This window comes from Sylvia atricapilla, chromosome 2 (genome assembly GCF_009819655.1).
Source record: "Sylvia atricapilla isolate bSylAtr1 chromosome 2, bSylAtr1.pri, whole genome shotgun sequence".
Classification (NCBI taxonomy): Eukaryota; Metazoa; Chordata; class Aves; order Passeriformes; family Sylviidae; genus Sylvia; species Sylvia atricapilla.
The window spans coordinates 38,470,982-38,498,155 of NC_089141.1; the positions used below are offsets into that span (position 1 = coordinate 38,470,982).

The 27,174-nt window shown below is 36.8% G+C and overlaps 1 protein-coding gene across 1 annotated transcript in view; it reads right to left on the bottom strand.

The window, feature by feature from the left end:
* Positions 1–4,350: 4,350 nt before the first annotated feature.
* The window catches only part of ANGPTL5 (angiopoietin like 5), a 510,199-nt gene continuing 487,375 nt past the window's right edge, over positions 4,351–27,174 (bottom strand). Inside the window, exon 9 of the transcript XR_010742912.1 lies at positions 4,351–4,360. The gene's annotated coding sequence lies outside the window, so the exon portion shown is untranslated. The remainder of the gene's footprint in view (positions 4,361–27,174) is intronic.

Sequence of the window (27,174 nt, forward strand, 5' to 3'; positions counted from 1 at the left end):
TCAGTTGACACTGTCATGATGGTTTCTTATCTCTCCTTGAATTCATTTAAAACAGCTTTGCTTGTGATATTACAGTGCCTAATTAAGCAAGAAGTGACTAGGATACATGGTGACCTTTTCCAAGTGATTTCCCATACATAACACCCTGCATGAAATGTGAAACTCTGGCACCTGAATGAAAGCCATCAAAAAGGAAGACTGTTCTGTTTTATACTACCATTCTGGAGCACTGTGCAAATGATTAGAATCTTTAAGGCAAGAGTGAAAGCCTAGCATGTGACATTTCATTTTCATAACCTTTTCAATCCATGAAAGTATGTTTTTAATGGTACAATCCTCGTAAATTGTTAATGATTTTGCTGAATGTGACAAAATTTATAAGGCAATATTCTCAGCATCATTTATACGAATACCTATTATGTGTACTGTAAGTATAGGGAGCCAATCATAGCAGAAAAGTGAAATAGTCAAAAAGATATGTAAAATAAGTTGTGATTTGTGTATCACTGCATTGTGTTATTAACTTGAAAAATAGTTCTACTTCAAAAGAAATGTCAGTGAGCTTTGTACAGTTTTCAAGTAAGGCTCAATTTGGAGTAGTAATGAACCTATCTTAGGCAGAGATGATTTTTCACACAGAAGAAAAATTTAAATTATCTCTCTTATACTTTGAGAATCGTTCACCTGGACCTTGTAAAGATCCTAAATATATATCCTTTATTGGATGGAAAGGCTTCTAATGCATAGGTAATAACAAACAGGTTTCTAGCATATAAAGTCAGTTCAGGAGGACATTTTCTGGTTTTACATGAAATGGTAAAGTTCATTTCCATTTTTAAAAAATGCTTTTTTGCCAATTATTCAAGCTCTACTGCTTTTTTTTTTTATTGCTGGGAATTTTGAGAGAGTGAAGTGCATTATCAGTGATGATAAGCAAAATTTATCCTCCTTAAGGCATAAGCCTGGAAATTCACCACACAGGGATTTATTTTCTGCATTCTTAGTACCTTTCCACCTCTGCTCTGAATTCTGGAGGCACATGGAGAAGGTGCAGAGTATAGAGATTATATTAGTCTATAATTTCCACATGAAATCGCAAATTTGTGAAAAATTACAAGAAATTCAAACATCCTTCATTGGTGTAGTTCTCTATTTCTGAATGGGCATCATAGGAAGAAGAATTTAATTCTTCTCCTTGAGTGAAGTGACCATCTCAATGTCAGGCAAGTCAGATAAGCTGTTTTTTCTAAGGAGATGAACTGTTATAGTAATATTCTCCACAAGAATAGACATAAGAGTAGAGGAACAGGGAAGGAATTACTTTCAAGTTGTCACAGCAGGATGTAAAAATGCTCCTTAAGAGCTCTGTCATGAAAATGGGGATAAAAACCCAACCTAAATGTGAACTAGCCAAATAGTACTATAATATAGTCTGTGTAAAAGACAGCATTTTACCATCTAAGACTCTAAAGCATTGGAATCATAATCTGTTCCGAGGAATCTCAGAGACAGCATTGATTGAATTAATAATGGTCTACTTAAAAATAGACATACTTTTCTGTATATCATTTTTGGAAAAAAGGAAATATTTTTTTGTAATGCAGATCAGGAATTTTACATTTCTAGTCTAATGTACATTTATTCATTTCCACAGGTATTGGTGACTTGTTAATTTTCACATCAGAACCTGATGCTTATTAGATCTTGGATGCCTTCCACTCTTATGGTCTTTAACTGAGATGTACAGATACTCCTTCAATTTTTAATTCTATAGCTTTATGTTCATTCAATTTTTTAAATTAATTTTTTCTGCAATTACTTTACAAGTTTTTTTAAAAATAATTCCATTTAGTCCAGAGACAAGGGGGTTTTTTTTCAAAAACATGGGACTTTAAAACTTACAGATGTATTATGGTCCTTCAGAAAATTGTTAGAAAAATGTAGCATTTTTAGACCAAGGCAAGGTGAGAATAGGGACTGAGCATTGGCTTGGGTTAGCAGACAATGAGACTAAATGTTTTGAAAGCAAACAACTCAAAATAATTGTTTGCTCAGGGTGCGGAAAGAAAACGGGACAAAAAATAAGACTAAAATAAGACTAACAGGTTAAATTTTCATTCAACTTAAAATCTTTATAAATTTTGAGAGAACATCAAGATTGTTCTATTCTTTCACATCAGCAACATCACTAAAGTGGAAAAGAAGCTCGTTCTGTCTCAGCTTTAATACCAGCAGCAGGTTGCCTAGACCTTTGTGGTCGGTGATCCTTTTCCAAGATGTGCCTCTCATTATGTGGTAAATTCCTTCCTGTGTAATTAAACTCTGCCTTGAGTATATGGCTTCTACTCTAATTTCTGATTTGGAGCTGTGGTACCATGATATTAGAGAATACAGACTTTACAGTGGGATTCTTCCTCAGAAAGCTGGATCCTGCTACTTGCCTTGATGTGGTTGGACACCTTCCAGAAATTTATTTTATTGATTTTTCCTCCCTTCAAGCACACACTCTGGTTCTTCTGTTTCCACCCTTTACTTGTGAATTTCCTCATCTTTGTAAAGTTAACAAATTCAAATCATGAGGAGACCTATTTCTGCACGGACATTTTCCCTTCTGATCATCTAGCCAGAATAGGCTGGCATTTGCTTCAAAAGAGCCTCTGCATAAAGTGTACTATCTCTGAGTTATTTTTACAGGGGAATTAAGCTACTGGTGGATGACTCTCAATTCTGATAGCTCAGATAGGAAGAATTAAGCCCTACTGTTAGGCGAATAGTCAGCAATCTATTAAATCAAGTATTTGCAGTAGCAGCAACTGGAACAGATAATCTAAGCATTTCAGCTCGCAGTCATTCCTGCTCCCTGGTAATTGGGTCACTTCTCTTTGACCTAATCAAATTTTGGACTAACCAATAGAACAGAAGAGCACATCCTCAATAGTAAGTTATATCTTAAGAACTATGGAGGTACAAATTGGTAGTGTCCTCATTAGTGCTGTAGTAAGTAAAGTACAAGGGGGTCTGAGAGGAAATCCAATTTATAATATTAGATAAAACAGGCAAGAACATAGAAATACTCAGCTTTTGGAAAGTGAAGTTAAACAAAATCAGTTTAGCAGTAAGGTGTGCATTTCTAACTGCAAGGATAAATGCCAGATCTGCTGCTGTCTCACGGACTCTCTACTAGACAGAAGCAGCTTGTTTAGAAGCCTGCCATTAGGTACAGCCAGACATTAAAGTTCCTCTGCAGAAAATTCCTTTCTTCACAGAAAATCAAGGTTGAGCAGCCAGAGTATTCCCATCTGTTATGATAACCCACAATCTGCGTAAACCAAGAAGAGCTGCAACCTCGTTTCCATGTGCAGAGCTCTGGAGTGAAAGAGATGCCCAGCAGTTCTCACCACAGACCTGCTAGAACAGCAGAGCTGTGCTGCACTAGGCAGAGCTTTTGAAAATAACAGCTTCAACTACTTCAGCATTTAGGACTGACTTTAAATGTTTTCCAATAAAATTTTACCTCATAAACAAAAGTGTTCCAGTTTTTAGAAGCACTATTTGCTAATTATGTGAAGGCTTTTCCCAAAATACTAAAGCATACATTATGTCAAAGATTCACTATTTAAAGGATGAAAAGAAAAATCTCACTAATTAAAACAAGAGAATAACAAAAACTTTATCACAGAACAGGAAGTAGGAGAAAAATAGCCTGGCATTTTACCCTTCAGAAAGATTTGCTTAAGTATTTCAAACCATTTCAGTGCTAATAGGTCTCATTTCCCTGACATAATTAGCAGAAGAAACAACAATTACCTGCAGGTTCATTAAATAAATCAGCAGTGTTGCTCATTGTGAAGTTAACAATCAGTAGTGCAGATGATTGTTATGGACAGGATTAGTACAGTTGATATTCAGCAGTCTCTTTACTGAAGCATCTATTACTATGCTCCTAAATTCCGGCATTCAAACATGTTTCTTGCCTCTCCTTTTGATAACTGAAAATTATTCTAACTGGGACTGAGTTTTGCAGCCTAATTAAGAAAAAGATTTTTCTAGTGAAATACATTAGCTGTCTTATATCTGTTTCTATGAAACAGGTTTGCTTACATTCATGTCATCTAACTCAGACCCACCATAATGCTGGTACTTATTGTTGTGAAACTCTCAATTTAATATCACTTAAGGACCCATCAGAATATTAGCTTTCTTTGCCAGGAGATGGCCTCTCATGCAGCAATTTCCATTCTAAGCTGGCAGGGAGTCTCTGTCTCGTCCTGATTTCCAGTTTTGTGTTGTTCCACCTGGACTGCCACAAAGCAATAAACACAGGCATGAAATCCTCGACCCTTTGAGGAACTGAACTGTTCTTACATTCTATATGAGGTTTCTCCAGAATCTCAGGTTCACTTTAATGCTTTTGATCTTTGTCTTCAAGATGATTGATCACCTGGGTCCACTGTGTGCATAAACATATATTTGTATTGAAATAGTAATTCAACACTTCAGAGGAAAAATAGTAGTGAACAGCTCTATTTCTCAGAAAAACGCAAATCAAACTTTTCCACCATAAAAGCAGAGCTTGTTGCTTATAACAGTTATGCTCTGAGAATTTCTTGAGAAAGGGACTGCATTTCTACAAGAACCAGAGAAAACACAGTTTCATCATCTCCGTTCGGATTTCACATTTCTTACCTGTTTCCACAAGAATAAACTCAGAGCAGCTTGGTATGTACTGACTTTTATCACATATACCACCTTCACTTGCTCTAAGGTACCAGTATGCCATATTCTTCTTACTATTCTATTCCAAGGGAAAGTGACATATTAATGTATAAAAACTACTGGCCTGAGAATAGTAGTACTGCCCTTCCAGCAGTCTTTCAGGTATCCAAGAAAGATTTCCCAATAAGTTTCATCTATGAGGTTTTTTTTTAAAGCATTTTGCAGGTCCCTGCAAAATGTTTTAAAAGTCATTTAATATGAAAAATTAATTAGTGGCAGTTACTGCATTGAATAATGAATTTTTGATAATTTTTTCCCTCCAGTCAGAATTTACCAGGATTTTTTAACAGGGGAATAAATGTGCTCCCCATTGCCTTAGCCACTTTAAATAGAATGCAAGAGACGGACTTTGTCTCGCCCTTCCAGGAGATTGAAGGCCAAGCAACATCCGTCTGACCGGCAGTCTGGGACTCAGAGGAAACCTCTTCCCTAAACCGACCCATTTTCTATCGATTTTTCTTTGTTCACGAGCGTCAAAGAGCAGTCAAAGCCAAGGTTTCATTTTACAAGGCCTTGGTGTGAACAGTAGTGTTGCAGTGTCTGTGTGGCCGGGCTCAGCCAGCCCCGGCACCACGACAACACTGGGGGTTCTTGGCTCACCAAAAGCAGGGACACGGCGCAGGTGGCAGAGGAAAGGCAGGACTCTTCAGAGACAGGGCCACAGAGTTTATTGGATCAGGGGGATCCTCACCCCAGGGCTCTGTGTCAGGAGAGACTCCAAGAATGTGAGGGGAACAACTTATAAAGGGGGGTGGGTCTCAGGGATGGGTACAGTGACAAACCAATAACAGAAAAGTAAGGAGTGACTCTTGACGTAACATACAGGTATAGTATCAAATCATAACCAACTGGGAGTGGACCCCTTTGATCCTGACCAATCACTTGACTCCTCTCTTGGAATTTTCTGGATGCAGGGAGAGGCCCCAGAGTGACTGACAGGACCAGAGGGTTATGTAACTAATGATTGACACTTAATGAATATCTGACAAACAACTTGGGGATGAACAAAGGGAGAGGAACAGGAGGGGGGTACAAAGAACAAACCATTTTACATTAAACTTTCTGGCAATAACTCATAGAACAAGCAAAGTAAAATCCAAAACATGCACCACCACGCAGTAGGGTTAGAGTCACCGTATGTCCAAAGTGTTTGGAAGCCAAATAAGAGTTCACTGTGCCAATTACCATGCTTCAAAACATGGAAGTATTTCCTTTTTGACCTGGCCTACAGGTAATGTGCATACAACTTTCATGTAAATAAACAGAAATTGAGGAAAGAGAATAAAGCTAGTGTATCTGTGTGATAGCAGTAGTTACCTCTGAAGTGAATAGCTTCAGCTATAGAGATCTGTTTAAAAATCAAACATAAATCACAAACAAGTAAGAGAAAAAATTAAATTTGCTTTCAGAATTTCTCACAGTATACTCAACTACAAAGTGGCAGGACACCTCAATCCAAGTAAAAAAATTACAATGCACACCAAAATAATAACATTTAATTTTAAAACCTACTTTTTTATTCACAGAAGCCTATTTGCTAGATTAATGAATAGAAATATTTCATAAACCCCAGAGTTCAGCAAATATTAGTTACTCTATTTATTCCCACTGCAGTTAAAGGTTATTCAGCTGGCAGTTTCTAAGGGAACAGCCTTCAACTATACAAAGTGTTATCAGAACTAGAATACCCCTCTGTGAGAGATAAGTCTGCAAAAAAGTAACATCAGATCTAAATAAATCAGCATAATATGTATGTATTTATGTATGTATGTGCTTACACAAGCCCAGAGGTGAGGGGTAGATGGCATTAAATCAAATTAGATTAAACTGCTTAAATTTTGTTTAATTATCAAATTTTCTCATCTGTTTGTTACAGAAAAGGTATGAAACTAATCTCAAAGGGTTCTCAATTTTTTCTATAAATATCACTAACTGTAAACAGCCATTACTGGAATACAGGGGTTTTTTTGTTAAAGTACTTCAAGTTTTGCAGATCAGGAGGCGTTAATGATGTGTCACTCATTCAAAAGGCAGCCCAGGTTAGCAGGAAAGCTAAGCTTTTGAAGGATGAACTTGCCAACATCAGCAAGAGAGACTGAAAAGTCCTATGTGTCTCACTGTTGTTAGGCAGAAAAAATGTTATGCCTCAAGTCAGAAAAAAAACAACTTTAAAACATGTTCAAATAATGTCCTTTCCTTCCCTAGCAGCTTGGAGGTCTTGAAATAAATTAAAGTCCTTGAATCTCTCCTCTGGATTTTTACATTTTTTTCCTGAGACCTGACATCCCAATAGACAACGAGGATTACCCCCTGAAGCAGCTCCTATAAGCACCTGTTCTGATGAGTTAACTAAGTAAAAGCATGATTCCTAAAGCCTAAATCATTGTAGAGGAAATTTTCTCTCTTGAAAAACTGGCTGCCAGTATCTGCCAGGAAGAAGAAGAGCTCAGAAAAATCATGTGGATAAACTAAACTCAGCAGGAAAAGTGTTAGTATTGGGCTATTCTGCAGCACATTGGTGACTTCTGGTCATTTTATTCCAGGGAAAAGTTGTCAAAAGCAAAGACGACAGCCATTGCTCTTCTCCCACAGTGTACAGCATATAAAATGATGAAGCTGATACAAAGCAGCCTGTACTACCCATTTGTTCTCTAAATCCCTCTGTTCTTTCCTAAGCTACAGAAAGAGCAATTTTGCAGCAGACCCATGACAGTCCTTTCCTAAGCTCCAAAAAGAGCAATTTTGCAGCAAGCCCAAGACAACCCAGCAGCTAAATGCTGCCATATACCCAAAGGTAAGCTGCGTTCTTAGAAACATTTCCCTCAGCTGAATTGCACAGAGCTGCAAGGTTTCTTTTAGGCTGTGGGCCAAATCCCAAGACCTTTACTCACAGGTTCTCTGTTTCTGCTAAAATTACGTTGGAGTTCTGTACAGGTTTCCTAGGGTGAGAGTTTGCATAACAATGGAAGATATATAGCATATACAAAAATACTCCATTATTATTTGTCTTTCAGGAAAAATGCAAGGATGGAAGTTTTGTCATCCAAAGTGCACTTGTAAGAAGTACTTTCCAACAACAATCTCTTGTCAGAACCAATCTTATGCTACTCATTTGGAACTGTAAGTTGTTTTTTCAATAAAAATAAATTGTTGTTTTTAAAATCTTTTCCATGCACTTCAGTGCAATTAGCAATTCTTCCTCTTCACTTTCAAAGGACATAAAACACTAAAGAAAAAAAATCCTTGCCCATCTGTTAGAGCATAGTGCTATGGAATTGACAGAAGTGAAAATAATTGCAGCATCCCAGCACCCTGCTTTGCTTGCACTGCACAGAATACTCCATCAATTTTAGAAAATTCTTTCAATTTCACTGAAAGATAGGAATGCCATAGTTAGTCCCCAGCTGATGTACTGGAAACGGGCTTCCCTTAGTTTTATAAATCCTGCCAGAGATTTTAAGACCTTTGCCTCCATACATAAGACATCAGGAGGAGTACTATGTAGGTACCTTCATATTTATAGTTTATTCTGAGATATTTCCATGCAGTAGGTTGGTGTGAGGAAAGCAGCACCAAAAAAAAAAAAAAATCCCTCTCTAAAAGTCACAGAAAGCAAAATGTGAGAAGTAATCAATGTGTGCATAAATAGATCAAGGTTAAGGATGGGAGAAAAAATAATTTTGTGAAGTCTGGTATGTATAAACCATATAAGCCTGAAGCAATTTTCCTAATACTGCGGCAAAATTTACACTGTTTTGTACAATACCACTGCATTACTCATTAAATGGCAGCATTAAATTAACAACCTAAAGCATCAGGGGGGCTTTGCATGCACATGGAGTTACTGAATTAACAGCAGCAGAATAAAAGACTTTAATTCTCTACTTTTAAATCCTTGCCTTTTACGAGGGTGATTTATTGAAGGTGCACCAGTGCACAGAAGCTTTGCTTGTATTGCCTTCCATGCTTCATTAAGAAATCCTCTATAGGCAAGACAGGTTTTATTATCACTGACAAGGAACGTGATAGCACAAAGATTGCCAGATAAATTCTAGAGGCACAGAAGATGCTGTATACCTGAAATGCACCATCAAGAGAGCTGGGAGGGGTTATCCATCAGGCACCTGGCCCACCACATCACAGATGTTGTCTATAAGTTAAGGCTGTCCATGGCTTTCTCATGGAGCAGTGGAAAACAGTGGCACTTTATTGTCCTGTATCAATCAGCTCTGTTGCTGAGACTTCCGGGAATACAGTGAGAGTGTCACAGCTCCAGTGACAGGATCTGGTTTCAGGTGCTTTACATACCCTGCACAAGACCAGGACAACAGAAAGGCACAAACACAAGGATAGTCACAAAGACTTGAGCACAATGAAAAATTACACCAATGGAATTGGTTTGTGATGGGATAGTTAATTTTCTGCGTTGTACCTGGCATGAGGGTGCATTTTGGATTTATGTTGAACACAGTGTTGATCACACAGGAATGATTTTGTAACTTCTGAGCAGTGCTTACGCAGAGTCAAGGACTTTTCTGTTCCTTGTTCACTCCCCGGTGAAGAGGCTGATGGGACACAGCTGGGCTGGCTGACCCAGCTCACCATGTAATGCTGGGGGAAGGAGACGGTAGGAAGCAGGGGGCATTTGGAGTGATGGCAGTTCCCTTCCAAAGCCACCACTATGCATGATGGAGCCCTGCTGTCCTGGAGATGGACACCTGCCTGCCCATGGTGAATGAATTCCTTGTTTTCCTTTGCTGGCATGTACAGCTTCTTATTTGCCTATTAAACTGCTTTTATCTCAACCTAAGTGGGTTTTTTTTTGTTGTTGTTCTTTTTCTTCCAATTCTCTCCTACATCCCTCTGGGGGACAGGGAGCAAGAGGATGGATGGAGCTGAGCTGCCAACTGGGATTAAACTACAACACGACAAAAACTTCACAGATTGAGCAAAGTAGACATACACAGCAAAGAATTAAGCCGTTTTAGTATAGATAACTTTTTTTAATTGCAAGATTTTGAAAACACTTTTAAAATTAGTATTTATGCAGCTAGGAAAAACTGAAATTAAATTATTTTTCACTGAAAGCAAAACACTTCAATCACATCAGGAAGGTAAAAAAATTAATTCTGCACAGGCTCCCCAAAATTTTTTATTCAGCTGAAAATATAAAAAACAGTTGTTTGCATAGCATTCTCTTTTCTTTCCAATCTTAAAAATTTATAGTCTTACTAAATATTGTTAAACAGCTTCAGAATATCATGCCAGAGGCTTTAATTTTAGCACAGTTGAAATCACATACCAAGAATCACCTTTGAGGTATGACAGTTTTAGTGAATTCTATAAATCCAGTTAGTGACATTGCATACTCTAAACTGCCCCTTGTTGACACAGTTATTTATACCTACAAAAATGCAATTCTTCTTTTAGTATAGCTTCCTTAGAGATTAGACATATTGTTTCTGCACAGAGATTAGAGGCATACCTAAATAGCAGTTGGAAAATATCAAAGTATAAAAGACAAATAGATATTAACTAAAAGGAATTAAATGTTTCATTATTGTTAATTTAAAATGTTAAAAACACATTGAAGTGTTCCTATTACAGAGATATCTGTAATTTATCTTTACATGTGAAAAATTTTAGGAAAGAGTTTATTTAAGAGCTAGAAATAAAATCTCCCCTTGTATTTGAAGTTTGCAGCACCACCCTTCATCATAAAAAATATGTCTTCTTACAAAATTGTTACAGCAAAATAGTCCCTAGAGTTGAGGTTAGAAAGGCCACCCAGCAATATTACCAGGCAGTAGTCTCTTGCCTACAGAATTAATTTTATTTTTATATAAATTTAAATTGAGATTCCATCTGGAAGAGTGTCATATATATTCAAACAATGGTAAATAACTTTGCTTTCCATTTCTTTACCTGTGGTTAATTGTAATTAAATACTTGCCTGTAAGTCATCACGAATCAAGTAAAATTCTGTAGTAATATTGTAACTGAGAGTTTTATACTGCTTTGTCTGATTCCACTTTTAAATTGCATTCTCATTCCTGTAAGTTCTATTATTGCCAACTTATCTTTTGCTCAGTGGACACCCCAGCTATATGTCCTTCTGGAGAGTTCAGAAGAGGAAGTTGAGGGTGTAGAATAAGAATTAAAGGGAAGAATTAGCGAATGCCATTATGACTTTGTTTCACAGCATTAAGACCTGGCTTAGGAAATAAATTGTTCTTGTCCCCAGTAATAAGCTTTGGTCTAGTTGTGTTCAAGTTTTTATACACACTGGAAATTGTTTTGGTGTCAGATATTTAGGTCTACAGAAAATTGTCTTAAGTCATTCATACAAGAAAAATATGTCCCATGCAGTAGTAAAGAGGGAACAAACTAGGGGAAAAAAAAATCATTACAAATATAGAAAAAACCTTTTTTTGAAAAGACAGAATTATATTGATTATGTCAAATATGCTCATAATAGTACACAATGCACTTCCATTTTACTCTGCTGATGTCTCGTGTCAATGAGATGCAGTTCTCAGAGAGTAATTCTGTAAAAAGACAAGTTGGCAGCATTCACATGCTTGCTGCAGTAGGTGTTGTACTTGTATACATATATGTACTGTAAAACTCAATTCATTGGTGTTCTAGATACATTTAAATTGCTCAGATTAATATGTTTTTGCCAACTCAGAGCTTTCAGGGCAGAACTGAGTAAAAATGTAAAATTTTGAAAAAATATGAAAATAAAATTACAACAATTCATGATATGGGAAAAGTGTTTGACAGCTAGTTTTTTGAGTATATGTGGGTTCCTGAGATTTCCTCATCTTACCCATACAAATAAAAATGGTGAATCCAAAAATTCTTTAAGCTAATTCTTTGCCACTTAAAAATTATGAACTGAGCAAATGAGTGATATTGAAATAGAGCTAAAATTGAAGCTTTGTATAATTTCAAAAACTAAAATAGAAAGTGCACGTTTCCTTATTATTGAAATCAATTTGTGTTAAGCTCTGATATGACTGACACCTTGCCCCATTTTTATTGCTGTTCTTTGAGTGGCAGGCCTTTATTCACTACTAAAAAGACTGAAAGCAGCAATATGAATTCTTCAGGAAGATGAATAAGCAGCATAAGCATGCAGAAATATGGTAGAATGTAGCATGTTTTGTTTGCAAGGCTGCAGGGGCAATAGTTGATCCACGCTTTATAAGTACTAGCTGCTGCTTTGAAGATGTATTTAAGTATGTATGTAAGGGAAAACAAGGAAAAGAGATATGTCATAAGACAGCTGCCGAACTCCTTATAATTAAAGACGGAGGATCCAATTCATATATCTCTGAACAACATAAACAATATACCTAGAGTCACCTTTCAATTGCTGTTACCAAAACTGTGAATACAGATACAAAATTCAGCTGGTTTTCTGTTTTTTCTGATAATAATCCACTATAATTTTCTGTTTACTATCTTAATATTTTCCTGTTTGCTCTCATAGAAAACAACATGAAGCCAAATGCTGTCAGTGTAAAGAACATTAAACATTCAGCTTCATTATTGTGGTTTGTGAAGATACATTTCCAAATCCCATAAAACAGCTCCATGGAAATAATGCCTTATCAAATGTAGCAAATGCCACAGGGACTAGATCTGATGATTATAAAAATATTGAGAAAAAGAAAAGAAACTAGGACTCTCTGAGGAGTGGAAAAAGATGAAACAAGGACTGAAACAGTAAATCCTAAAATAAAGTCAAGAGGGCATGCAGAAGCATCCAGGGGGAAGAGCTGGCACACAGGAGTGTAAAATGAAAGACACTGACTTAGCAGGTTTTGGAAGACATTATTAAAAAAAAAAGCAGGTACAGCCTCATGCATCTGAAACACCAAAGAGTTGACACAGATCAGCTAGACAAAGATAATTATGTGACAGTGAAAAGAAATTCATACTCACAGACACACACAGACACAGAGACAAAAAGAGCAGAAAGTTATTTTTTCATAACTAAAGCCAGGATGTCCTTATAACACATTGATGTTTGCAAAGTCCTGATGTGAATCCTTTGAAAGTGGGATCCCCATGGGACACCACCACCTTACAGATAAGGTGGTTTTTATTCTAATATTTGAACCTGTCCTTTTGAACTGAAGGTCTAGGTCAAATCTTAATAAATAGCTATCACATGAATGCTTCAGGTACTTATGGGTAAAATAATCGAAACTTAAACCTTAGTTCCAAAGGTCATAATAAATAGCAACATTTTTTCGTAAGATTTTTTTAGCACAGCATTTGCACAATCATTATCCATTCTCCAACACAAAACACTACACACAGAGTTAAAAAGTAACAGGGTAAGGATAGGAGAGGAGGAAATCAGAACAAACTTTCATCCTTTTAACAGAATACCAAATGTAACTATGCTTAAAGCAGAAATTAATAATTACCACTCAACCAAAAATTCATGCAAATCTCAGGCCCAGAATAGCAAACATGACAAAACATTTAAGAAACATTTAGATTTATATAGATATATAGGTATAGATTTATATATAGTTTTTATTGTACTGCACAGAATTTTAAGTACACAGTCTCCTTCTTGTCTTTACCCCCAGGAGGGACAAAATACAGACACAAGCAGAGGTTAAATGATTTTGCACTGATGATGTTATGTATAATTGTAGCATATTTTCACAGCTCCTGATGAAGTCTGTAAAGAGATATAACAGAGAAACTTTAGATCCATCACTTTTATTCTCAATCCCCAGCTGTGGAGCATAGGACTCGAGTCTGTTCTTTGCTCAGGAAACCTTTAGTAATTGCTGCAGATAAGAAAATCACACATCCAATTGTTTTCTAATTTTTTTCAGACCCATGGAAAAGATGAGTAAACCTTTTATGGGGCCGTCTGTTAAAGCTAATCCCAGCATGTGCTGTCTGGCCTCACACTCAAATTTTCAGGAAATTCTACCAGGGATTTCATCTTTGTCTGTCTCTCTCATGAAATTGGGATCAAAGAAAACAACTTCTTGTTTAGTTTTGACATCAGACAGAGGCTTGATTTGTTGGTAAGGGCAAACCTAAGAGCAGTGGCCACAAAAAGTACACTGCAATTGAGATACTAAGCAACACAGTTCCAGAAAAAATCTTTCAAAAGTCATCTTAATAAGGACTCAGCAGGGCAATTCCTCTGGTGAATGGACAATGCATCTTGAGTGAGTGTTACAGGCAAGGTGGAGTTCACTGCAGAATAACCCAAACCCAGCTGTTCAACACTGTGTTACTGTTTCTTTCAGATTTGAGTTTCTAATTATATTGATCTGCATTCTCTTCTGCAAAGTGGTGCATGCTCAACATCCTAGAATAATATAAACAATTACCAGACACAATTAATAATATAATGATGAAAAAAAAACCACCATATAGAGTGAGAGGGAGCATGTGGCATGTGTGGACACAACTGGAAGACATAAATGTGGGAGAAAACAACATTAAGACAAAAAGAGTCAATTGAGCTTAAAGGAGACTGGAGGAGAAACACTGATTCTGTTATACAAAGAAATTACAGTGGCTGTATGAGGATATTACCATGGCATCAGATAAGCTGGAAACGAGAGATATTAACCACTGAGAGAGAATTATTCTCAGGAGATCTGTTGCCTCATATTATGCACAAGCCCTGCCAGAGAGCTTGTGCATAAATGAAAGGGCCTTCTGTAACTATAGGTCATATGGTTCTCTGTGGTAAAGCCATGCACAAAAGGAGTCAATGTCTAATAGCTGTATCTACTCAACAGCTTAACTTTTATCAGCTTGTTACTGTCATCAGAATTTCAGAGACTGCAGTCTATTTTATTAGTTTCAGAGTTAAATGCACCCACCTGGCAGGTTAGAAATCACACAATAACATGACATTGACAGTTATGTCAGATAGACATTCCCAGATTGATTTGAGTCACTAGTGATGGCAAATACAGTACCTCCACTTCATTCATCTGAAAACCATTTCTCCTTCTGTTTTTCCTCATGCATAAACATACAGGCACTGCAACATCTAAGAAATAAATCACTCAATAAGTAAATCCACTAGCAAGTATAGCGATATCACCCCAGCATATTTTATTCCTTTCATTTAAATGTATACAAGTCCCTCAATTCCTCCCACTCTTAATAGTGGGGGATTCAGCCCCCTTCTAACATTTGTGCACTTGCAAAATGAGTCAAGGTGTTTTCTGCTCATTTATTATTATCATTAGAAAATTAAATGAAACTGTATCTTTCTGCAACTTGTAAATGGCCATTTGACAACACTTTACATCAGGAGAGTAATTTCCTACTTATCACTCGTAACCAGGCCAATCACTTTCACAAACTGAACAGTAAATCTATAAAATACACTTCTACGCTTCACAGTGTTTGCACTAAGTAACTAGCAGTTAAAATTATTGACAGAGAAATAAATTTGCACAAGTCAGACTGCAGAAAATGGCAAATAGCCATTAAAGACATTAGCAATCATAAAACAATTCCACAAAATAAAATGTCAAGAGTTTAATGGGGGTTAAAAATTGGGATCTTTACCATAAAAATATTTATGACTTGACTTTCATCTTCTTTATCTTAATTTCTCATCTGATTAAATTTTACAGAAGTAAATTCTGTGTACTGCGTTTGTGTGTCAAGGTATTGGTAGTGGGAGTCTGCAGAGATTGGCTCTGTGAGAAGACACTGGGATATGCCTCCATGTCAGGAACAGGTTGCCCACAGGAGATGTTCATTCCCCACCCTTGGAAGTGTTCAGTGTGATCTAGAGGGAGGCATCCCTGCCCATTGCAAGGGGGTGGGACCTACATGATCTCCAAGGCCCCTTCCCACCCAAGCCTTTCTGTGATCCTGTGATGCTGCGTGTGACAGATCCAGTTCCAGCCAGCTCCAGGACGGACCTACCACCGCCCAAAGCTGAGCCCATCAGCAACACTGGAAGTTCCTCTGTTACAGCACATTTAAGAAAGAGAAAAACTGCTGAGCAGCGGCTAGGAGACAAGCGGTAGAATATGTGTGAGCCCTGTAGACACCAGTGTCAGGGAAGAATGAGGGGGACAAGGTGCTCCAGCTGCTGGAGCAGAGTTCCCCCTGCAGTAAGAGAGAGTCGTAACATGGAGGTTCACACTGGAGCAGATATCCATGCTGCAGCCCATGGAGGATCCCGTCCTACAGCAGGTAGACACACCGTGAAGCATTTTCACCCTGTGTCAATTCCAGGCAGGAGTGGGTTTCCTGTCAGGAAGTGTGGCCCGCAGAGAGGAAACCTAGCAGAAACAATCCACCACTGAAGGACATTTCCCCATGGAAAATACCCACTGCTGGAGCATTTTTTGAAGACCTGCAACCCATGAGAAGGACCCATGTTTAAGAAGTTCATGAAAGACTTTTTACGGTGGGAGACACCCCACGCTGGTGAAGATCAGGAGGAAGAAGGAGAAGAAAAAATGACCACAAACCACATTCCCCATGCCCCTAAGACTATCAGGGAGGAGGTAGGAGAGTTGGAGGTGAAGTTGAGCCTGCAAAGATGTAGAGGAATTGTGGAGAAGTGTTATGTAGTTTTGCTGTATTTCTCAATATCCTACTCTGTTAATGGCAATAAATGAAATAAATTTGGAAAAAAATCCTCTGTTTTGCCCCTAACTGTAATTGGTAAGTGGCTTCCTTGTTCTTACTTCAACTCCTGAGCTTTTCCATCACATGTTTTTTCCTCCTGCTATTGAGGAGAGGGAATAATGGACAAGCTTGGTGGACATCTAGCAGCCAGCCAAGTGCTGCTATACCAGCACAAAATCGGGGTGAGTAAAAAAATAGATATATTTTTCACTGAAGATAAAACATTTGATGATAGATATATCTCACCTTTTTACACAGACTCTTTATGATTTGAACACCAGCACTTTACAAGCTCTAAAACTCTGCTAACAAAGCATACACTCCAAAACACTTCAGTATTTCTGAGGATGAATGTTTTTCCTCATTTTTCTTACATGTGCTTGAGCAGGACACATGGGAAAACAAACAAACAAACAACAAAAAAAACCTTAATCTGAACAATCTGTAGAGGAACCTGAACTGATTATGTTGCAAAGTTAAAAATATATTGCTAAACATGTAAAGTAGGTGCCATCATTATTGGAGTGACTCAGCTGTGTAGAAGGGGACAGACTTATTACATCCCAGACAGAACTGCAAGGGGGAGCAGAGTTCTGTGGCTTTAGGGCGAGAATATTGCCAGGGTAGGAAGATTTTTTTTTTTTTTCCCAGTAAATATAGCATATTCACTGATGAAGATCAGAATTTTCATAATTTTCCCCCAGAGACTACTAATGCTGTGTCTTTAATGTGTTGCTTCTGAAAGGAAAGAACTTGCACCACAATTTTGGTATTCTGGAGTGACTGCAACAACCACTGAGCACTGAGTCCTATCGAGGATGTGAGTGACTGATGAGAGCACTGCAGCAGGTGCTTAAAACCAGAATACAGAAGTAGCTGTCACACACTTGCCCCCAGCTTTCCTTTTATTGTTTGGTTAGATTAAACTCCATCTCACCTATTACAATGATTTAAAGTAGTTCCCTTAATCTCCTCCACACCTGACTAAACCTGTTTTCTCTAGAAAGTCCATTTAGGCATTATGAATAAGTGCTGCCTGTTTACAGTTACATGCTTCTAAACAGAGAACTGAAAAGCTGAAGTCCTTTGAAATTTCGAAGTCCTTTCAAATTTAAAACCAAGGAAGGATTGTCAGTGAGGCTGATGCCCTAATTACAATCCCATTTTGTAGCATTGTAGCTTTGCTATTACTGCTGCTTCCATTTGTCAGGTTCTACTTATGTCTGGTCAACTTAAAATACTTTACTGGTCAACTCAAAATACTTTACTGGTCAACTCTTCCTCTCTCTTTTCCCTCATGCTGATACATGTGTCTTAGCATTTTTTACATGTTTGATAAAAAATTATTCTCATTCATTTTAAAGTAGTTCTTACGAGAGTTATATTTTATGGCCTGAAACAGCTGATGGGGATTCAAGAAATTGAATTAAATATGCCACATTCACAGTACACCACACTCACATTATACGAAGCTTTCTCAGGGCTACTTTCAGACAAGAAAGAAGGCTTTTCTGAGTAAACCCAGAAATCCAGGGAGATAACCACTTCACACCTGCTGTGTGCCTCTGAACATGTTTTGAGAATTTTTCACAAATCTAAATTCAGCCTTGATGAAAATGCCTGAAGCTCTGCCTCCTTTAGTCTGTTAACACTAAGGTGAATTGTTCAGTGTTTTGAAAACTAAACAAACAAAGATCAGCTTCTTCATCTTTAAAATAATACTATGGTTTTTAGACAGTAGCTGGCATGAAGGTGCAGTAAACCTCTAGTGCCTCAGGGGCTAAAAGAGATTGCACTGCAAGGAAGCATGCTTTTTCTTCAAACTTGTCTGCAAAAGAGGAAAAAGTGATCTCTGGTATTCTCTACAGGCACTGGTGCCTCCAAACTCTTCTGCCTCCTGAGGAACAGCTTCAGAGACATAAAAGGAATGGCCTCTCCACCCCACTGAACAAAGTGTGAAGATTGTAACAGGTTTTCCCATGAGATTCTGTTCCATATTCTGCACTTCTCAAAAATATGTGAGTGCAAATAAAACCTTTCATGTGTCACATCCAGATATATATCCAGGCAGGCATCTCAGTCTCAGTGATATACATTGATATGTATTTGCATATCCTCTAAAAAACTTCTGCAGAAGAAAAATTACTGCCAGAAAAGCATCATCTTCCAGAAGAAGCTATTTTCTAAAAGTCACAAACATAGGGGAAACCAGCCTACAGATTTCCAAATAAAATGCAATTCGCAGCTCCCATAGTTCCAACATCCTCCTAGATACACAGACTGCTGTCTCAAAGAAACAACATGACCTTTTGGGCTTTACCAAACTGCCTCATTTTGCAAAAGTCAAAACTCGAGAGGAAAATTTTGCTTCTTTTCCTGTTTTGTAAGTATATAATGAAATGATAAGGCAAGATATTTGTTTTCTGCAGAGAGATAGTTGTTTTGTGTTAAGGTCTAGGGAATGTGACATTTTTCTCTGGTGCTGTGAAAGGCACAGATGCTCACAAAGGAGTGTGCACACTGGCAGGTCCTGCATTTTTTATTGTGGTAGAAGGACAAATGTAAGTATAGAAGGAATAATGAAGTTTGCCTTAGAGCTATTCACACTGTCTCTCTTGTTTCTTCTGCTGTTAAAATTAAAAGTGAGAAAGCAATATTCTCTTTCTGACCCTGATAAAATCTTTGTATTCCAGAGAACAACCTTTACCCTGAACACATCCCTCAGAGGCTTTTTCAGATGAAAAGAAAGTACATGATACAAAAATGTGGTCAGGATTCACATAAGTTTAATGCTTTCAAAGAAGCTGGGTTTGCTAGGATTCTGGTTACTAGGTCAGTTCACCACATTCTTGAGAAGTTAAGAATTTGGATATAAACTGCACTGAGTCATCTGCCACATGACAGAAAGTATTCCAAAATACCATCCCATATTAGTGTTGTATTTTCTGAAAAAAAAAAAAAATCTATTAAAATAGAAATTCCAAGCATAAGGTTGCTGCAATTAAAATTGAGAATTTTTTATTTAAGGAACAAATTCCTTAGCAATTCTATTTTAAGTTAAGCTTGTGACTTTCAATAGTGTGTCTTGAATGAAGTGCTTAATATATATTGAATGCAGCATGAAATTAATTTACATTCACATGCCCTAAAATAAATTATATATTTCCACATGAAAAATAAACATAGACCTCAAACATCAACAATCCAACAATATCAACAAACTTCTTTCCACTGTAAGAAATAAGAAGTTTTCAAGGAAGCCCTATATGGAATGAATGGCAAAATATTATTTTTTAGCTTTCTCTTTACCTATAAGAATTTTTAAAAAAGTTTAAGTCACACAAATTCAAGAATGTGACATAACAGTTCCTATTCTTGGATCTTTAAATACAAATATCTCCAAAGCATTATAGTTAACAACACAGTTGGAGTTCAAGTTACAAATACTTAGTTAAACAGAGACTTACTAAATGTGCACAGGATACTAGGCTTCCTCTCTTAATCTTTTATTAAAAGTTAACCACAGCAAATGAAAATTAGACACCTGGAAAACTACAGGCGTGGAGACTATGACTAAGGATACCTCAAAATTAACTTGGTCTTAAAACGTCTTGGCATACAAAGACTCACATTGCTGCTGAATGACAAGTCCTTTTATTATTAACTTGCAGGTCATACATGTGAAATATGTGATAACCCTTCCTTTACATTAAAAGATAATACATGATGTAAGAAATGATGCTGTGAAAAAGAAATGAAAAATAGATAGCTTTCAGGCAGCAGGATGACATCATGCCTGTGGCTCCTCAAGTCTGCCCTCAAAGTTAACTTAGTGTTTTAAACAGTTCATTTTTCTAATCCAGAGTCTTGTCAAAGAAACTGAGGACCACCCAAAGGGTTTGATGCTATGAGATAGCAAATACGTCAAATTTCACAGATTTTTGAAATATATGAGAGAAAGTCAGTAAAGTATGTAATGCCAATGGCTGCTTTGCCTCCAAAGCCAGAAAATTTCACAATTTGGCCACATTTGATAACTTACAAATATACTTCTCTGTATAACAAGAGGGCTTTTGGTAACTAATCTTGTCAATGTTGTTGATCATCTCTCTGAATAATCTCCTCGTATTAAGAAAATCAGCCTGATTAATTAAGCGTGACACTGGTTGTCTCCCTGTGACTGTAGCTTCAAGCAAGGACAACAAAGCAAGCATATATTATAACTGCTTATTGCAGACCTGCCTATGAGCCTAAGTCTGCCAGCCATTTTAGATTTTATTACTTGAAAATTATGTATCAATCATACTGTAAAAAAAAGTTAGAGTACACAGATTTTACTTGGAGGGACATTGAAAGATATTTTGTCTGTGGTTGATTTTGAAGGCACTGGCTGAAGAAAATTAAATCATTTGTCTTGATTTCATTTCCCAAAAATAAGAGGATTTGGTACCACTTGTTTGCAGTATTTTTCAAGTTCATTGTAAGCACAGTCATATTACTGCATGAAATCAAAGATATTTCTTTTTCCTTTTCACTGTAAGTAATAGTTTAACAATGAATGACTAATTGTCAGGTTAGGGTGGTTCAACTATAGAGCTTGATTTATCTTAGGTACTCCTTAAGATAATGGTCCTTAATGGTTTGTGATCATTGATCATGTGACTTTCACTCTTTCACAAAGCCAAACTGATGCTGATTTTTCTCCTGGCACTTGAGGCAAAATTCTCATGCTCTGACTCATAAAATCTATCAAACTTCAGCAGGTGACTCTAGTTAGTGTTCAGATCCTAAGAACACGAATTGAAAAAACTGAATCCATTCGGTTTTATGTCCTTCTCTGTAGATAGCCTCCTCTGGCAGAAAAACATGGTGACCTGCTGTGGTGACAACATCGTAAATCACCATATGCTCAAAATCAGAGCTCTCATTACTGCCTTGAAAAAAATTGCTCATACAAACAAGATCTCTGAGTTTATAGAGAATTAGGGTAATGTCTTAAAAATATTATAATTCAGTTTTTACATGAAGGCAGTCACTCTTTCTTCCATAGCTCTGCTTTTGTATCCACTAGATGTTCAAGAAAATACCATTTTATCTTTTATACAGGTATATCACAGTATCCAAAAGTAACAGCTTAATTTGGGAACTGCAGACTTTTTGGCAGACCTCCTTTTCCCTGGAGACCAGAGAATGGCGTGGGTTGGGGTGAAAGGATTAGACTCAACAACACCCTTTGTACCTCTGAAGTGGGCTGGCCAACCTCTTTGCCTGTTGTAGTATGCTAAAAAGTCTCTGAATTGCAGTGAAAAAGGAGACCTGAAGGAAATTCTGATGGATAATTCCTAGCCACAAAACAGGCTGCAAAGCAGAGAGGAGATATTGTTGACCAAAGAGGTAAAAAAAAAGAGGCTGTTTTAACAACTGTGTGAGTAGGAGCGCTTTAATTGCCCTGACTCAATGGCAGCCATGTGAGAATGTATGGGAACATACAGAGCTGTAAACATGGAAGTGTGAAACCTTGATTATCTCAGGGACAGACTTTTCATATTGTATTCAAAGTCAAATCGAGCCATGCTTTCTTATATGTTGGACTGCATAATATTCAAGGTACAAGCCCAAACACCAAGTAGAAAGAAGCGTGTGGTTGGTTACTACAGTGCAAAAGGGATCATACAGCAGAGTAAAATAATTGCTTAATTGTTCCTAAAATATCAGCTATATATGTAAGAAAAAATAATAAGAATTTCAGTAAGAACCAAGTGGTGATGAGGCTGTGAACTGGTTTTCACATCAACCAAGGCAGTTTACCAGAGAGTAGCCTAATAAAATAACATTATCAGTTGGCTTGGAGAACTGCAGCAAATATTTTCTTTAATAAAAACACTGAAATACACGTTACATCAGAAAGTCATGTAGATGCCTATTATGGTTCCACTTAAATGACTGTAATAATTCCGTGCATGATCAGAACATCCAACAAATTTTGGATCTATTGCACACTTTGAGTTGCTTCATTGTGCACAGTCCTTCAATGAGTTTTAATGGACATAAACTTATAGATAACCCAAAATTACAAAATTCAAAATTGCTTTCAGGGTAATAGCCAGCTATGCTTCAGAGCAGTAAAGTTTTTCAGGTCTATTCTAGTGTTACTCCATTATTTTGCTGAAGAGGCTGTTCTAGAAAAGGCAACCAGGACCAAGCAGGTAAGATAACCAGGACCAGGACAGTGGGACACACCAGTAATCAGCACCAGGGCAATGGGACAGGTAGGATTTGTAGGATATGGTACTCTGTTTACCTGTTTTTATAGATATGTTCTATATGATTCAAAACAGTTTAGAATTATTACAAAAAATAAACTTCATGTTTATATTGTATTGTAAGTATTATTAGTGCTATTATCACTATCATTACTATGTCTTTTTTCAGCTAATCAAATTGAAGCACAAAGACATGAAGCTAATAATTTTAATGTGACACACATATAAATATTCAGGAATCATTTAAGTAATCTTTTCATTTTTATTACCAATCTGCCATTGAGGTTGGTAGCAACAAACACATCTCAAGGTCAGCCTTTTATTTAGCTACCTACATTCAAGGATTTGGACCAAAAGCTAATTAACTAAGGTCCTAATTTTGTTCTAATTTACAGTAGGACAAAAAAACACTCATGTTTTCAAGTGCTGCTCTCTAAATAGAGGATCTAGTCTGCTGCAGCACACAAGGTAAATATCTAGGTCCAACTCCAACAAATGAAGTCAGTGTATAGCCAGCTTTCTATCCACACACAGAAATATATGCAGATGCATTGACAGTGTAGATACCTGACTTTTTCTGCTTCTTTGTATTTGTCACAGAAGCAGCAGATACAATAGATTGTTTCCTTTATTTATAACCCTCAAGAACAGCCAAAGTCCAAAACTCTCATGCTCATGCTCTATCAATCTTGTTGAAAGGTACAGAATGTATGCAAGATACAAGAAAGCAATGTTGCAGTGTATTGACTAATTTGAGATTGTGTGTCTCAAGAGACTTACACCAATCTTTTAGAAACTAAAGATGGAAGAATAATAGGAATGAGAAGACAAGTTGAACAACCTCCTGCCAGTCCACTGATCAGAAAGAGATAATTAAAATGCTTTTTGCCACCGATCTGGCCTTGTAGGAACAAGCAGACCAAGTACCAAATTGATCTCAAATCAATGAAGGAAAACGACATTGTGAAGGAAGAGGAAACAACTTGAAATTAACTTCCTGTGATACACTGACAGAAATTAGGTAGTATCCATGGTTTAGAGGACAGACAGAACTAGTCTGACTTGCTGCTCGTATTCAACAAATTCTGTGATACAAAAAGTTGCTTCAGTTGGTTTAAGCAAACAATCACATTTACAGAATGGTATTGTTTTCATCAGAGACTGTTCTTTTCTGTTAAATTTACTGATGGTTTACACTTGGGGATTTTTTCCCTGGCTGTATCTTTTCTTCCTTTTTTTTTGCTAGGAACATCTTCCTATCCAGTATCTCATCTTTGACATAACAATAGGAGTAATCTTCTGTTCTGTCACAATCAATACTTCTCTTTACTCTCACAGAATTTTGAACACACTCAAAGCCTAACACAGGTTCTCTGTCTCCTATACCCAGAATACAACATGAACGTTGCACCAAATGAGTTGTTTCCTTCCTATCCACAAAATCTCACTTGTTAATTGCTATATCATTTTCAAAGATATAATCATATCTTCTCTGTGGAAAGATATTTCCAGTGCTTCAGGTTAAAATTCTTAATCAACATAGAGATGTTTAGCTTTTAGTTAACTCAATGGCACTAGCTTCTTTACTTCCCCACAGAGACACTGTGCCCTCTTTCTGTATTCTTAAAATTATAGTTACATATCTTCCTACACTGTTCTCCTAAGTGCTCAATTCTCATTACTCAGAAAAATTAGCAAGGGCATATCTAAGAGCTAAAAAATTAAAAGGTGCTATTTAAACCAAAATAACACCAGAAAGTGTGAGATTTAGCTCAGTTGTTAGTCCATGTTGCTAATAACACCAAGGCCATAGGTTCAATCTCCCTGTACAGGCCATTCACTTAAAAGTTGGAGACAATGGTCCCTGTGGATCTCTTCTAACTCAGAATATTCTGTGATTATTCTGTAATATTTAATAACACAGAAAGAAATTTAAGAACATTTATAATTTCCTTTGATACAGAACACTATCAAACAGTATTATTTCTATAAAGATCTGGTTTTAAGCCACTTTCTGTAAGAAAATATATTCATGTTAAAGTAGCATTTTTCAGATGCAATGATCAAAATTCATGTCACCAAACTCTGCACTTCTAGATCATCTACATTTAAAGCTCTGGGAATTTTCTAGACCTCACTTTGTGTCAGTGGAGGAAACAATGGAGAATACAAACATAAAGTTGTTCGTGTTGAAAGGGATCTTAATGATCATCTTGTTCCAAACCCTGTGCCATAGTCAAGGACACTTTTCACTAGGTTGTTACAGACTGACCTTGAATATTTCAGGGTGAGACATCCACATCTTCTCTGGGCCACCTGTTCCAGTGTCCCACCACTCTGACAGTAAAGAATTTCTTCTAAAAATCTAACATAAACCCACCATCTTTCAGTTTAAAGCCACTCCCTCTTGTCCTGTCACTACATCGTCTTGCAAAAAGTCCCTCTCCAGCTTTCTTATAAAAAAAGTACTTGTAAAAAAAAGTACTTTCAAGTACTGGAAGGTTGTTATCTCCTGCTACAGTAGACAAGTAAAATTATCCAGGTCATTTATCTCCTTAGAGAGGTTTATAACTTTCTTTTCAATATAGTATATTGGCAACTAATTCAGATGCAGATGTTTAGACTTTAGATGACTAAATGTCTGTGCTGAGCTTACTGGTATGAACTTCTCTGATTCTTCCTCCACAAAACGATATTTTAGTTTCAGACCTCACTATCTATTTGTTAAAACCACAATTCAAGGGGAAGCTAATGCATTTCACTCTTCAAGGAATGGAACAAACCATTTGTGAATAAATAACAAAAAAATAAGTTAAAGGTGAAAAGGATGTGAAGATCTGATATTTGACATTTAAATAAAATCAGAGCACCAGTAATGTATAGTGTAGCTTCCTAATGGAAGCTAATTCATGTTAATAGATCTTTGCCCTTAATTTGAGAGTTACTGCAGCTGAAATAAATGGGCCACGCTAGTTCTCACTCCCTTAAAATTAGGCTGGTTCCTTGGGTCAGGTAAGAGTGATAAATTCCTAAAATTGAACCTGAATGTTCCCTGTTTCAAGAAAAGATTTTCACCATTCATAGACTAATCAAAAATAACACACTTTCAGATTCTCAAATATTTTTTAGTGACTTGAGAATACTTATCATGAATCTTCCACCGAATTTATTACAGAAAATATAAAACTTGTAAAGTCTCTGAATGTGACCTAGGGCTATCCAAGCAGCAAGCCTTTCATCAAAGGGAATTCACTTTTTACATCAAGGGAATGTCTTTCTGTTGTGTCTCTTGTATTGTGAAGCTCAGGCTAGAAACATGCATATACCCTTGTTTGTACAAGTTACGGTGAAACCATTTTCTGATCAGTCTTAATGCCAGAAAGGTAGGATAGGTGACAGTAAACAATAAATCATAAGTTTGGCCAAAGTATTGCCTTTTTTTTCCACCCAAAGAACTTTCTTTCAAGTGGAACTACAACAATTCACATTATAAGCAAAATTACTTTGTGCAAATTTGTCCTCAATATTTCTAAAACATCCTTTACAATTATAATTTCACAGTTTAGCAATAAAAGTATGACTTGATAGAACTGTAATTTTATGAATGTCACAAACAAGAGACCATACTTCAAGCATCACCATTCAGTTGTTTAGAAACTTGTATAAAATTAAATCATTAATGAATTACTACTTAAATTTTGCAATGAACTGAAATTAAAAGAATAGAAAAGTTATAGTTAAAATGCCCAAATTAATGTTATATATGTATTTAGTAACTTCCACTGCAAAAAAGGAAAAAAGCCCTGCAACAGCTGACAATCTACAGAGATCATTCAAAGCAGCTTGCTTCTTCCTTGGAGTATTTCAGTGCCTGAATTCTGTCATCAAACTGTCACTATGATGGTTCAGAGCTGGTGTCCAAAGGCAGCTGTGCACCCAGGCACATCCCATTAAAGTCACTATCACACTGTGCATCCTCTGACTCTACGAGCGCACATGCCCATTCAATCAGAGGCTTCCCATTTATCTGACAGACATTATTGCTACATCTGAGCATGTACCTGACTTTCATGTATCAATGTTCTATTTATAATCTTGGACAATGCTGTTACTTTATTTTACAGATGAGGAACAGGCAGACATATACAAAGTAGAGCTCAGTTCACAATATCTAACTTAGTCAACCATACCAACTCCAGAGCAGCTTTCATAGATATCTTTTTCTTTTGCCTTTGTCTTCATGATGACAGAAAGATGGAGATGCTGTGAGAAGAATTACTGCAGGATGATTTCAAACAAGAAATTCTCCTGCAAAGAATGCTGTTACAAATTTTTTTTTTTGTAAAAATCATGCAGGTTATTATATGGAAAAAATTACTCCTATGTTTAGGCAATACTTTACAAATATTTTCAGTGAAAGATGGAAGCATACTTCTATGTTTAAAATTATGTTGAAGAAGATATTAGATTAGGTGTT